At 44.5% G+C, this 14,605-nt stretch overlaps 1 protein-coding gene and 1 long non-coding RNA gene across 2 annotated transcripts in view; one reads left to right on the top strand and one right to left on the bottom strand.

The window, feature by feature from the left end:
- LOC146507525 (E3 SUMO-protein ligase ZBED1-like) overlaps positions 1-14,605 on the top strand; it is a 459,484-nt gene that overhangs the window by 34,287 nt on the left and 410,592 nt on the right. The window lies entirely within an intron of this gene.
- Positions 4,836-7,685, bottom strand: LOC146507526 (uncharacterized). The gene is made up of 2 exons (XR_014877010.1): positions 6,730-7,685; positions 4,836-6,385 (listed from the first exon to the last, which is right to left on the bottom strand). It is a non-coding gene; the product is annotated as an uncharacterized LOC146507526 (long non-coding RNA).

Here is a 14,605-nt window from a genome sequence, read left to right on the forward strand (position 1 = left end):
GATGTGATCCATAGAAAACATGGATAATACACCACTTTATTTGAAGACATCTGTAGCACTGCCTCAGTTCTGGATGTTTCCACAGACTCCTCTGTGCACCTAAAGAAAAGGTCAAAGGTCAGCAGCACATGTAGTTGGGACAGTTCTTCATTTACAAACAACAGTCGCACAAACTCTACAATTATTTTCCCCCAATGACACTTTTCACTTGCAGAAATGGTCCTGTGTGATTTCTAGGCTGTGATATAAAAACTAGTTCCTAATGGCAGCGATTCACTCAGTAAACATGTGTTTCCTTCACCAACCTCACACACAGATCCAGTAAGATCAGGAAGTGGGCAGCATAGTACAATATGTGTTATTTTGTAATGTGTATATTTGTGGAGGCCGAACAAAAGCATGACACATTTCTCTGTTTCTATAAACTGGTGTCAAACACAAATATGAAGAGTTTCATTGACAGACTCCAAAATGCCCCCGCAGTGAATCAAAGGGAAATCCTACAGTGTGGCCAGAGAATCTTAATGGCTCCAACATCAACACATCCACAATGTTGGATCCAGTTCTACCTCACCGAGTTACTAAGACACACCCTCTGCCAGCATTACAACAGCTCCACCTGCTTCACCTGCCTCCTCAGCATCTGTACACCTGAAGAGAAAAGAAAGGCTCCAAAAGCTCAAATCTACAAAGGATTCATGAAGTTTAATCCAACAATAACATGTTTGCCTTCCACAGTGTGCTGTTAGACACCACTGTACCTCTGCCATTTCAAAAAGAGCAGCTTGGTAACATTTTGGCTCCAAACACTTTGTGTTTAAGTTCCTAATCTTTGTTTTCTTTGTGAAGCCGACAACATCTGGAGCTTTTTGACTCATAGAAACATCATTTTGTTCTTTAGATGACAGCAGATTGGGACTGAATAATCAATCACTATCAAACCAATAAAGACAAAAATGCTGATTTTACAGGAACTTTGTTGGAGAAGCTGTAAAGACATGAAACTGGTGGAGATCCCAAACCAGTTGATAGTGCTGATTATTCCAAATAAAGCTGTTTTCATTTGAGATGAAATGACTTTCTGTCCTGATATATAATAAAGATGTTTGTTGTTTTTGAGCACCTGTATTAAAAGTAGATCTAGTTTAAAGTCAGCTTGAGTTTGATGTCTTTATGTCAAAGCTGCTCATGATGTTGAGCTTCTGATGGAATAAAAACAGTGAAAAATCTCCTCAATATAAAAGCATGTAGTCCAGACTTAAATGTAGCCTATTGTTAGCTGAGGTCCACACACAGTGTTTGACAGTGTAAACTGTGTGAAAGGGCTCCTGGTGGAGCTCACTAGGATGAGCAGGTGACCATGTGCCACGAGGTGGAGAGCAGCTGGCCTGGCTTTGATTCTGACCACGTCCCCTTTCTCTCTCCCTCTGCTTTGCTGTCACTTATCTTCACTGCTCTGTCCAATAAAGCTGAAAAAGGCCCCAAATCAAAGAAATCTGCCTGCAGCCTCTGAAATGTCTTCTGTTTCCTTCTCGACGGCTTTTTCACCGTCAGCCCATCAGACAGTCCAGCAGCATTTATGATGATGTCATGATGTTGAAGAGTCTGCTATGGTGGCCTCCCATGACCCCCAGCCTCATCTACACTTAGATGCAGACATTTGAAAACATTCAGCACACAACTGAATAATAGTCCAACACAACAGTCTGTGTACAGACACACACTGAGCTTTCATATAGTCAAAGGAGTCAATCAAACACAGCTAGTTGAGTCATTTCTTGTGTGAGTCTAAAGTGAATCTAGTATTTGAAAGTCCACTTCCTGTATTTGTTGTTGAAGACTTCTTCAGCTTCTTCTCAAGGACATCAGCTGCTTGTTTGGCAGCAGAGGCAGTTAAGAAGCTTCCTGAAAAACACTGAACAGTGAGTTCACTGTGGCATATGACAAATTCAGCTTTCTATGTGCAAATGTGTCTGTGTCAACCTTTCAAATGCTGTTGAATCCAAAACATCAGCGGCTCCTTGGCTGCTCACTTCATGCACTTCTGTCTTTGTGACAGTCCAATGACATCACAGCTGTTTCCACCCCCAGTGTCTCAGGACTGGACACCTTTAAACATGTCGAGGATCAAACAGCCGTCCAGCTAAACATACATGAAACTATCAAAGCTGACAATCATTCCAATAACATCTAATGGTTCATATATATAGACACAGGACTACAAGGAAATGGCTCTCAGCATCTGGCTGTGGTAACAAATGAGTCCCTGTTTGTGTTCAGATTGTGTGCATGTTTTAGACGTGTGTCACATGTAGAAACACAAAATCCCACAATGACACAAAGATTGGTTTGACACAACTGTGCAGCTGTAAGTTGTTTCTAATGATTCATTGAAGCTCTTCTAACATTCTGGAGACGATCAGTACATGAATCTGTTCAACACGACAACAATTTGACTTCAGTGTGAACGTTTGCCATTAAATAACCTTCTTCATCCAGCTGACAAGCATCCTTCATCCTATGATATTAACAGTTCCTCCTGTTGATGACAAACCTCTGACATGATCTGCTTGAGGAGCTTTTTCATGTGAAGCTCTCTGAGCTCAGGGCTAAGTTGCTGTGTTTCATCTTTAAGAGCTGCTGCCTCCTCGCCGGACTTGTTCTTCTCTTCTTCTCCTAATGACACCATTTCTGCTTCATGTCTTTCACTGGGCCTAAAACAGATGAAGAGTAGATCTACTGCTGTTCACTGTTTGTGTCAACATGGAGAAATATGCAAAGACAAACACAGCACATACAGAGAAATGTAGACAGGATGTGCAGCCAGTGCAGTAAATGGTCTAAATATCAGCTCTTTAGAAAATGATCCTGATGAACATGAAACTAACATCCAATGAGAAACACAGCTTCCTTGTTTCATGTCCAATAACAATAAATGAAGAGCTAATAAAGAGCTGTTCTATTGTAAAATGCTGAGATGATTATTAGACAGAACCCAGCGGCTCACCAAAAGCCTGCATTGAAAATCTATATGAAAGTAATCTATGCTCATATATGGCAAAATCCTTTAACTGTCACTGTGTTTTTCATCTGTGCTCTTGTTGGTTGGACAAGTTTGTAAATGACAAAGAGCTCAGTGGACTTTGCATCCATCAAATCCTGTTAGATGTTTGGATTGTTTTTCCTTCACAGCTTTGTGATGAAGGCTAAAGAACAGAGATATGAACTATTGCCAATATGAATCCTGATGGCATGACGTGGGCATAGACCCACCAAAGCAACACTCAGCTCATTCCAGGCGCTTGTCTGCTGGAGACCATGAGCCTTGTTAGTCACACATTAGCACCGTGGTAGGAAACAGCCTCCATCATTTCATTAGATCTGAATTTGGACTGTTTCCCTCTGGATGAACCAAGTCTGTCAAATCTATTGATCCAACACAAACTATCAAACACATTGGCTCACAGTCAGATTGGCTTTGTATGGATGGTGTAACAGGGGGCTGGGAAAGGATGCTGAAAGCTGAATATAATACAGAACAATAACAGGACATATAATCATGTAGCAAACATGATCTTCAACAGGCACACTTCTATTATTCATGATCACAAACACAAAGAACTTGTGCAGCCCTGATATCAGCCCTAATATATGAGTGTGTTTGCCCAAAGATTGAAACAGCATCAACATGACAGCTGTAAGAAATCTTCTCTCAGCCTTGTTTGGCAGAAGATCCCTGCAACAAAGATTGTAGCTGAAAGATGACGTGTGTAAAGTTTGCTCTTTGGGAGGGTTGAGGCTGTTTTTAGACCTTTGATAGTTTCCAATCCAGTTCTGAAAGACAGAAATAAAAACAACATCATTAAGATCAGATCATGGAGCTGTTTTCTGCCTTGTTTCTATCCTCACATTACAAGACTTTACTACGATAAAGATGCTGACATGTATCTGTAGCAACAACATCATTGAATCTATAACAACTGGAGCCAAACCAGTAGCCTCTGCTGGGATCACTGGTGAGCCAACACTTCCTTGTTGGATGCAGATTTCAGGGCTTCCTTTTGCTCCTCCGTTATAACTGTTCTCTCTTCTCAACAAATGATGACACAAAGGAATCAGCAGTGACAAAGATGATGCTGAAGAGAAGCACACATTTCACACATATAACAGACCAGTCCAGTTACACACACCTCTGCTTGACATTAGGCCTCAAACAAAGACACAAAACACTAACTTGACTCTAAATAGAAGAAACGAGCAGCTTTTTCTGTTCTGTGCTTATTTATATTTGACACACATGCTTCTCTTTGTGCAAAACAGACATTGCACTATAAGGGTAACCTAGCACACAATGATTGGACAGCACAGTGATGATGCTGGGAGATCCTATACGAAGCAGAAACACTGAGAACAAAACTTTAAACATTGATTATATTGAGATAAGCAGCCGACCCAGTCTAGATAAAGGTGAGCAGCTGGGACCGCTGCTGCACCAAAAACAGGTTTCAGTGTTTCCATGTGTGTGTGTGATGTCTTTACTTATACTGGTCAATAGACTTTAGTCAACACATTATTGAAAGGTGTTCTACATTCGCTGGTTTCCTGACTCCACCCAGTCAACAACAGGAAGTGTTTGAACTGCAGGAACAAACTGAGGCTGTGGTCAAACAGGAGTTTTTATCTCCTCGCTCTGACTCTCACTGCGGCCCCGCTGCTGTGTCAACATGTGTTTGTGCTAAACAATGATGGAAAGTGTTATAAATGACTTGTTGGCCTCTGATCTGTCACAAACAGCTGAAACGTGTCTCTCATGAGTCACATGAAGGTTTTTGACAGAAAGGACAAAAAGTAGCTGCAGTCAGTTTGTGTCATTTTTATATTTATTCATCTGGGAGAAAAATCTGAGGGACATTAAAATGTGTTTTTCAACAGAGACAAGAACATAAATATAACAGAACAGGTAAATGAACATATTTCAAGTAAACAGCTGGACTGATCAGGTCCAAACACACAGTGATAAACTTGTCAAACAGCTGTCATATCTTTATATATAAGCTCTTTATAAATCCTGTTCACTGCAGTCTGTTTACTAATAATGTCAAACTGTTAGAAACACAGAAACATCAGAATCGTCTTTGTTCACATAAACCTGTCTGGGATCCTTTGTTGTTCTTTTGATGCAGAGTTACATTATAAATATAAAGAGTTATTTCAGAGTCTCATCAGTTTTCCTACATGTCTTTATTGAACACATCAGCAGGGCTGAAGCTCTCATGTTAAACACACACTGATCTATGGACACGTTCATGTGTTTCTAACAGAACCAGGCTGTTATCAGCCCTGCACTAACATTATGTCACAGACACTGAATGTAACAGTGACAGTTTACATCATCACACAATCAGCTGTGATTGTTTCACTGTCATCAAACTAGTCAACAGGAAGTAGAATCAATAGAAACCAATCATTTACTGACAGCATGTCTGATGTAAATAAGTGCAGATTATGTATGAAGTATAACTGCACACAGTAACTGTATTACAATAAGGACTTAACAGCGCCCTCTGCTGGAGTGTTTCAGTACTGCGTTAACTAGAATACACCACCTCCTCCTCACACCACCTGCTACAGCTCTACTCTTCTATGACTACAGTCATCCACAGCACTGATGTGAGGTCACATGGTTCATATGTAAGGAGCACAGAGACGTCCTAGCAGCTGACCTCAGGTCAGTTTAATGACTGTGAGCAGCAGCTGTGTTATTGTCACTGTGACAGGGAGACACTCTCAGACACAGCGCTCATGTCAGCTTGTTCTCATGCAGGAGGATCAGGAGCTCCATGTTTGTCTTTCTGTTTGAATCATGATGTGTTTGTGCCATCAGAGTCTGTCATGAGTACTCAGGGTTTCACAGCAGCTCTTCTGAATGCTGACGAGGACTCCAACCTCATGTTTCACCTCTCTGAGCTTCTGATGTCTGTGAACACTGGTGTTTCTTCTCTGGGCTCATCTGGACAAAAACACCTTTCTGTGTTTGGCTCCAGCCTCATTCTGACTGACAGGAAGTGTGTTATCCATGAGCTGCACTTCTGTGAGAAAGTTTCCTGCTGTGTTTCCTGTCTGTGGACAAACACGAGTGTTTCAGCTGAGGACTTGGTTCCTTCCACCTGTCCATACAGGACATCACGCTGTCTTTTCTCTTTAAATGCAACTCCAGGTCCTTCCACGTGCTGCTCTGTATTTGTGCAGTTTGTAGTGTGTCCTGGGAAACGTAGCACACATGGTGTTCTTCTGCTGTTTTCTCCTTTCACTGAGTGTGAAACACTGACGCTGTGCTGTTGTTCACAGAGGGGAGCTGATTCTAGCTGCAGCTGGACTCTGTCATCTAACTGAATGTGTTGGTGCTGATCACGGGGCTCTGAGGGGGGTAAATGGTAAATGGTAAATGGACTGGTTCTTATATAGCGCTTTTCTACTCTTCTGAGCACTCAAAGCGCTTTACACAACTTGTGCATTCACCCATTCACACCCATTCGCACAAGCACATTCTCTAGGTGCTTTCTAGATAACATTCACACACATTCATACTCCGATGGATGTATCGGAGAGCAATTTGGGGTTAGTATCTTGCCCAAGGATATTTGGCATGCAGACTAGGGGAAGCCAGGAATCGAACCACCAACCTTCCGATCAGTAGATGACCTGCTCTACCACCTGAGCTACAGCCACCCACAGCAGGAGGACTCTGGATGCTGACGTCAATGTATCTGTGGAAGCTCACACAGCGTGTCTCTGTCATTCAATATTGTGCTATATATTGTATCTATGCAAAGATGAACAGACTGTGTATTCACTGGTCTCTGTGCTGCTGACTGCTTTGCTGCAGCTCTGATGTCATCATCACTCCCTCCTCCACCCTCAGCAGTCCCAGCATGCTGCTGTGGTGCACCCCACCCTCACTCTACACCTGAGCCATAGACCACACCCTCCACCTCAATATACACCACAGTTTTCTCTGCTATGGAAATGAGATCAGGAGGAAATCATTATTATTATTATTTAATAAATGCTCACATTAATGTGGGCTTATTTGTTTCATATTAGAAACATTAGTTGAGTGTTTTTAGTATAAAATGGTGAAAGTCCCTCTTTTTGCTCCTCCCCTCACCTGTGGATGGACGGTGCTGTTACCGTGGTGACAGCTTGGATGTGTTTCAGTCCTGCCTGGTTATCACTGCAGGAATCTTTACTTTCACATTTATTACAGGTAATAACTCTGATTTTTCTGTGTATTATGAACTAAATGTATCCTGATACACAGTGACAGTGAGTCCCAGTTTAACCAGCAGCCTTCAGACCTCACATCACACAGACATGGAAACTTCAAACCCTCAGACTGAAGACACCTTCAGAAATAAATAGATTGTGATGAAGATGAAGAACTGGAACAGTTTGCTGTGGTTTCTTCTGTTCCTGTCAGAAATAAGAGTCTGGCAGCACTTTGCTCTCCTTCCACATGTTTAAGGAGGAAATTAAGAAGAGTGAGTGAGTCGTTGTTATTTGAAGGCTGTGTGCAGGCAAGAGTGATGATATGAAGGACAGTCGGAGACGGAAAGTAACTCAAGCTCAGATTTATTGGTAAACTCAAAAGGTAACAAACTTGCAAATACACTTACGTAGACAGACCCCCCCCCCCCCCCCCCCCCCGTCCCCAAAGGGCTGGCTCCCAGACAGCCCAAACCGAAGCACCGAAATAAAAAATAAACCCAACTAGGGTGGGCGGCGGGGGTGCAGGACGGAGGGAACGAAACAAACTAAACACAAGGAGCTACAGATCAAAAACAGCAAACACTGGAGCCCAGAAAACAACAGAATAAAAACAGGCTCACGACAGGCGCAGGCGGCCAGGAAAAACAGTTCCCACAAAGTTCCGGGGGCAGGCCCGGAGGTCGACGGCCCAAGAGTTCAAACCCGGGCAGTTCAGGGGGCCGGCCCTGAGGTCGACAACACAGAAGTCCAAAAAACAGTTCAGGAGGCCGACCGCGGAGCCAGCGGCGGCGACAGGGCAGGTCCGGAGGCCGGTCGCGTGGAAGTCAGCGGCGGTGGCGACTGAGCAGGGCCGGAGGCCGGCTGCGACAACGACAAAGTACAGCCAATGGCCTGGAAGGTGGCCGGATAGGACGAGGACGTGCAGGCCGGACAGGATGAGGTGAGGCAGAACCAGACGGCATGGAATCCTCAGGCGCAGACGAAGCAAGACGGGGTGAGGCAGGACCAGGCGACGCTGAAGCTGAAGCTGGACCAGGCGAAGCTGAAGACTCGGAGGCTGGACCAGACGAGGATGGCGCTGCAGGCGACGGCGTGGGAGCCGCGGGTGGTGGCGCTGCAGGCGACGGCGTGGGAGCTGCGGGTGGTGGCGCTGCAGGCAACAAAGACTGGACGGGCCCCTCGGACCCTCCAGCGGAGGCAGACGAAGGCTGGACCGGCCCCTCGGACCCTCCAGCGGAGGCAGACGTGTCTAGGCACATGTTCTCTAAATTCAATTCAATTCAATTCAATTCAATTTTATTTATATAGCGCCAAATCACAACAAATGTCGCCTCAAGGCGCTTCATAGATACAGAGAAAAGCCCAACAATCATATGACCCCCTATGAGCAAGCACTTTGGCGACAGTGGGAAGGAAAAACTCCCTTTTAACAGGAAGAAACCTCCGGCAGAACCAGGCTCAGGGAGGGGCGGCCATCTGCTGCGACCGGTTGGGGTGAGAGAAGGAAGACAGGATAAAGACATGCTGTGGAAGAGAGACAGAGATTAATAACAGATACGATTCAATACAGAGAGGTCTGTTAATACTTATAATATAGATAAGTGTCCATGGAGAACTGATGAAGCTGGGGGTTGGTTGTAATCATTATCTCCACCGCCCTCAGTCCCACAGCCATAGCCTGTAAGCTATCGGCCTCAGCAATGCGGTCCAGCAAATCAACCAACCCCTTCATCTCAGCCTCAAAGTCTGAGATGGAACAGTCTACGGAGTCCATGTTCTGGTCGCGATCTTCTGTTATGTGAAGGCTGTGTGCAGGCAGGAGTGGTGATATGAAGGAACCAAAATGCAGACAGTCGGAGACGGAAAGTAACTCAAACTCAGATTTATTGCTAAACTCAAAAGGTAACAAACTTGCAAGTACACTTACGTAGACAGAAAACCAGAACACTAAACCCTAACAAAACCCACACAGAAAACCTAAACTAAGAATAAACCTATAACACATAAGGCAAAGCTAGAATATAATAAAATAAACAAAATCAAAGAACCAAAAACACAAAACACTGGGTCAACAACCCAGGCACCCTAACAGTCGTCTTCCTCTGTGGGCGCAACATCAGGCAGCATCCACGTATTTTTAAAACCCAGCACACTGCTTCAGAAACACTGAGTCCAGGTGACCAGAGTCATGTGATCAGTGAGGTCTTCACTCAGTACTTCACTGCTTCAGGTCCTGATTCAGAGGTTTATAAGGACGTGGATCATTGGTGGTGATATTGTGTGAGAGCTGGTGAACCATGGGGAAAATAAATAAAAACCAGGCCATCAGCAACTCTACCCCCCAGCTCTAAAACCTACATAATGCATCAACAATCATACAGAGCATTGATCTTTTTAGCCTGTTAGCTGGTTACTATGAAAACAGATGTATGTATGAATGTGTCTTGATTCATTCTCAATCATCCAGGAAAGTAAATCTCCAAAAGTTGATTCTGTTCATCTGGACGTAGCGTTTTGTGGGAGAAACGTTTTGTCACTCATCCAGGTGACTTCTTTAGTCTCAGCTGACTGCAGGTTTCAATCTTATAATCAGCACATTTGCATAATGACTGAAACCAGCCCAGTGGAGGAACAATGGGCTGGGAGGTCAGTTCCTTAATCTCTATCCATCCATTCGCTTCCGCTTATCCTTTTCAGGCTCACGGGGGGTGCTGGAGCCTATCCCAGCTGTCATAGGGCGAGAGGCGGGGTACACCCTGGACATGTCGCCAGTCTGTCGCAGGGCCAACACATAGGGACAGACAACCATTCGCACTTACATTCATTCGCACATTCACACCTAGTGACAATTTGGATTATCCAATTAACCTATCCCCACAAGATTGTGGAGTTCCTTAATCTAATTATGCAAATTATCATGACCATTGATCAACAACCACTGACCAAAACCCACTGATCAAAGACCACTGATCAATGTCTATGAGTCCCATTCACAGAGAGTTGGGGAATGGCTGCAATCACAGCATGTAAGATGGTGACAGATGGACCCTTAGGCCCCTCCTCGATTCAGAGATGGTCTTTCCCTTTTCACGTAAATGGCCTCCTTGACTCCGCCCTCAAACCAGCGTTCCTCCCTGTCCAGGATGTTACATCCTCATCATTTAAAGAGTGTCCACTGGCCTGTAGGTGTAAACAGACTGCAGAGTCCTGGCCTGACGAGGTGGCTCTTCTGTGTTGTGCCGTCCTCTTAGCCAGAGGTTGTTTGGTTTCCCTGATGTATAAATCCTGCCAATCCTCCTGCACTTAACAGCTACACTATGTTACTCTGTTTGTGTCGGGGGACCCGATCCTTGGGGTGGACCAGTTTTTGGCGCAGCGTGTTTTGGGGTTTAAAAGCCACAGAGACCCGGTGTTTAGAAAAAATGTGTCTCAGCTGCTCCGATACTCCTGACACGTACGGGATCACTACAGGTTTTCTCTTAGGCAGAGGTTGTCCTTCTCTCCTGGATCGGCTGGAGCTTTCTTTAGGAGCTTTTCCAGCTGTGACAAAAGTCCAGCTGGGATAACCACATCTACTCAGGGCCTTCTTGATGTTCTTCTGCCTCCCTGGCTGCTGTGTCAGATGGGATGGTGTTCGCTCTGTGTTGTAGTGTCCTAGATGTTACAACACGCAGCAGCCTGAACATTCAGCTGCAGGAGGAAGAGTCACAGGGTTACTCAGAGCTCTCAAACTTACAGAAAACTGTTAGGAAGTAACAAAGTAACCAAGCTGCATTTCTTTAAATACAACCCATCATGTTCAAACTGTGTGAGCTCGACCCCTCTCTGCTCTAGCTCCACAGTTTCATTGATGGTAAAGGTTGGAAAGAGCAGCACATTTAGACTTTTATACTTGTCATTGGTAAAGTAAATCCGCCTGGCATCTTTCTTGGCCTTCAGACAACAATTCTGATGGCTGAAGATCCAAACGGGACAGGAAAAAAAAACAGTAAATGAGAGCAGGTACACGGATTCTGCACAGAGACGTAAACACAAAGCACGGACCCGCCAACGGATCAGTGAGATGTCGCCTTTCTCACCTGACGGCACGGACACGGTCGGGCTGAAAGCCGACAGCTCGCTGATTCTGATGCTTCGGCAGGTCCGCGCTTTGTGTTTACGTCCTTTTTGTGCTGATTCTGAAGCTGCAGGTTTGATTTCTCTCCAGACAATATTGACTGAACCAGCAGCAAAATAAGATCCAAACTACGCTTCACATAAACATCGTCATGGATTCCCACTGACTTTTGCTGTTTTGCTTCCACCTCGATAAAATCACACTTCATGCAGAGCTCTCTGTCTCTGTACTTCAAGAACAGTTTCCCGTCTAAAAATCTGTTTTCTGCATTATACGCTTGCTTGTTATGCACAAGTCTACCGTTGTTTGCAGCGCTGTCGGCCGCTGTTTTTTCCCTTTTACTTACTTCCAAAAAGAAAGTCTCTGTTGGCTACTGAACAAATTTAACCTTTTTTAAATTATTTCAAAATGCTTATCTGTGTCTGTAATCAAACCTCTGTAACTTTGCTTCACTTAAGCAGCATCAGGTAATGTTCAGATGTTGATTAATGACTTTATTGCGTTTTTGATCTACTGCAGAATATTTTCATAAAATCCCAGGCCAGAAAAATCTCCTTCATGTTTTTCTGTGTTTTATCCTCAGCTACTTTGACACAAAGGCATCTGCTGTGACGCTCACACCTTTGATAAAGTCTTGCAAGTGTCAGCTTTCTTTTTATAGATATAAAAATATGGAAATGTACTGATGCATTTAGCAGTTTGACTGAGAAAACTGTAACCTCTCACTGCTCACATTTTAATTTGGTTTATGGCCAATTTTGCAGCTTTTGATATAACAGCCTCTGCGTACATTTATTTTGAAGGCCTTCTGTGAGGGTGAATGAGTTTCCTCCAGTTCTGGCATCTGACAGCAGCTCCGTCAGGAGCCTGTCCAATCCTCCTGACGTGGCCGGGAATCCAGTAGCTTTGCGTCCGTTCACCTTCCTGAAGCACTTCCGCACATCCTTCTCAGACACAGTGTGCGGACACATGAAGTACCAGTGTACATCCAGTCACACCATCAGCTTTAATGTTTCACTTTAATAAAACTAGTCAAAAGGAAGTAGAATAAATAGAAATCAATCATTTACTGACAGCATGTCTGATGTAAATAAGTGCAGATTATGTATGAAGTATAACTGCACACAGTAACTGTATTACAATAAGGACTTAACAGCGCCCTCTGCTGGAGTGTTTCAGTACTGCGTTAACTAGAATACACCACCTCCTCCTCCTCCTCACACCACCTGCTACAGCTCTACTCTTCTATGACTACAGTCATCCACAGCACTGATGTGAGGTCACATGGTTCATATGTAAGGAGCACAGAGACGTCCTAGCAGCTGACCTCAGGTCAGTTTAATGACTGTGAGCAGCAGCTGTGTTATTGTCACTGTGACAGGGAGACACTCTCAGACACAGCGCTCATGTCAGCTTGTTCTCATGCAGGAGGATCAGGAGCTCCATGTTTGTCTTTCTGTTTGAATCATGATGTGTTTGTGCCATCAGAGTCTGTCATGAGTACTCAGGGTTTCACAGCAGCTCTTCTGAATGCTGACGAGGACTCCAACCTCATGTTTCACCTCTCTGAGCTTCTGATGTCTGTGAACACTCGTGTTTCTTCTCTGGGCTCATCTGGACAAAAACACCTTTCTGTGTTTGGCTCCAGCCTCATTCTGACTGACAGGAAGTGTGTTATCCATGAGCTGCACTTCTGTGAGAAAGTTTCCTGCTGTGTTTCCTGTCTGTGGACAAACACGAGTGTTTCAGCTGAGGACTTGGTTCCTTCCACCTGTCCATACAGGACATCACGCTGTCTTTTCTCTTTAAATGCAGCTCCAGGTCCTTCCACGTGCTGCTCTGTATTTGTGCAGTTTGTAGTGTGTCCTGGGAAACGTAGCACACATGGTGTTCTTCTGCTGTTTTCTCCTTTCACTGAGTGTGAAACACTGACGCTGTGCTGTTGTTCACAGAGGGGAGCTGATTCTAGCTGCAGCTGGACTCTGTCATCTAACTGAATGTGTTGGTGCTGATCACGGGGCTCTGAGGGGGGAGCAGCAGGAGGACTCTGGATACTGACGTCAGTGTATCTGTGGAAGCTCACACAGCGTGTCTCTGTCATTCAATATTGTGCTATATATTGTATCTATGCAAAGATGAACAGACTGTGTATTCACTGGTCTCTGTGCTGCTGACTGCTTTGCTGCAGCTCTGATGTCATCATCACTCCCTCCTCCACCCTCAGCAGTCCCAGCATGCTGCTGTGGTGCACCCCACCCTCACTCTACACCTGAGCCATAGACCACACCCTCCACCTCAATATACACCACAGTTTTCTCTGCTATGGAAATGAGATCAGGAGGAAATCATTATTATTATTATTTAATAAATGCTCACATTAATGTGGGCTTATTTGTTTCATATTAGAAACATTAGTTGAGTGTTTTTAGTATAAAATGGTGAAAGTCCCTCTTTTTGCTCCTCCCCTCACCTGTGGATGGACGGTGCTGTTACCGTGGTGACAGCTTGGATGTGTTTCAGTCCTGCCTGGTTATCACTGCAGGAATCTTTACTTTCACATTTATTACAGGTAATAACTCTGATTTTTCTGTGTATTATGAACTAAATGTATCCTGATACACAGTGACAGTGAGTCCCAGTTTAACCAGCAGCCTTCAGACCTCACATCACACAGACATGGAAACTTCAAACCCTCAGACTGAAGACACCTTCAGAAATAAATAGATTGTGATGAAGATGAAGAACTGGAACAGTTTGCTGTGGTTTCTTCTGTTCCTGTCAGAAATAAGAGTCTGGCAGCACTTTGCTCTCCTTCCACATGTTTAAGGAGGAAATTAAGAAGAGTGAGTGAGTCGTTGTTATTTGAAGGCTGTGTGCAGGCAAGAGTGATGATATGAAGGACAGTCGGAGACGGAAAGTAACTCAAGCTCAGATTTATTGGTAAACTCAAAAGGTAACAAACTTGCAAATACACTTACGTAGACAGACCCCCCCCCCCCCCCCCCCCCCCGTCCCCAAAGGGCTGGCTCCCAGACAGCCCAAACCGAAGCACCGAAATAAAAAATAAACCCAACTAGGGTGGGCGGCGGGGGTGCAGGACGGAGGGAACGAAACAAACTAAACACAAGGAGCTACAGATCAAAAACAGCAAACACTGGAGCCCAGAAAACAACAGAATAAAAACAGGCTCACGACAGGCGCAGGCGGCCAGGAAAAACA

The sequence above is a fragment of the Neolamprologus multifasciatus genome, chromosome 11 (assembly GCF_963576455.1).
Source record: "Neolamprologus multifasciatus chromosome 11, fNeoMul1.2, whole genome shotgun sequence".
NCBI lineage: Eukaryota > Metazoa > Chordata > Actinopteri > Cichliformes > Cichlidae > Neolamprologus > Neolamprologus multifasciatus.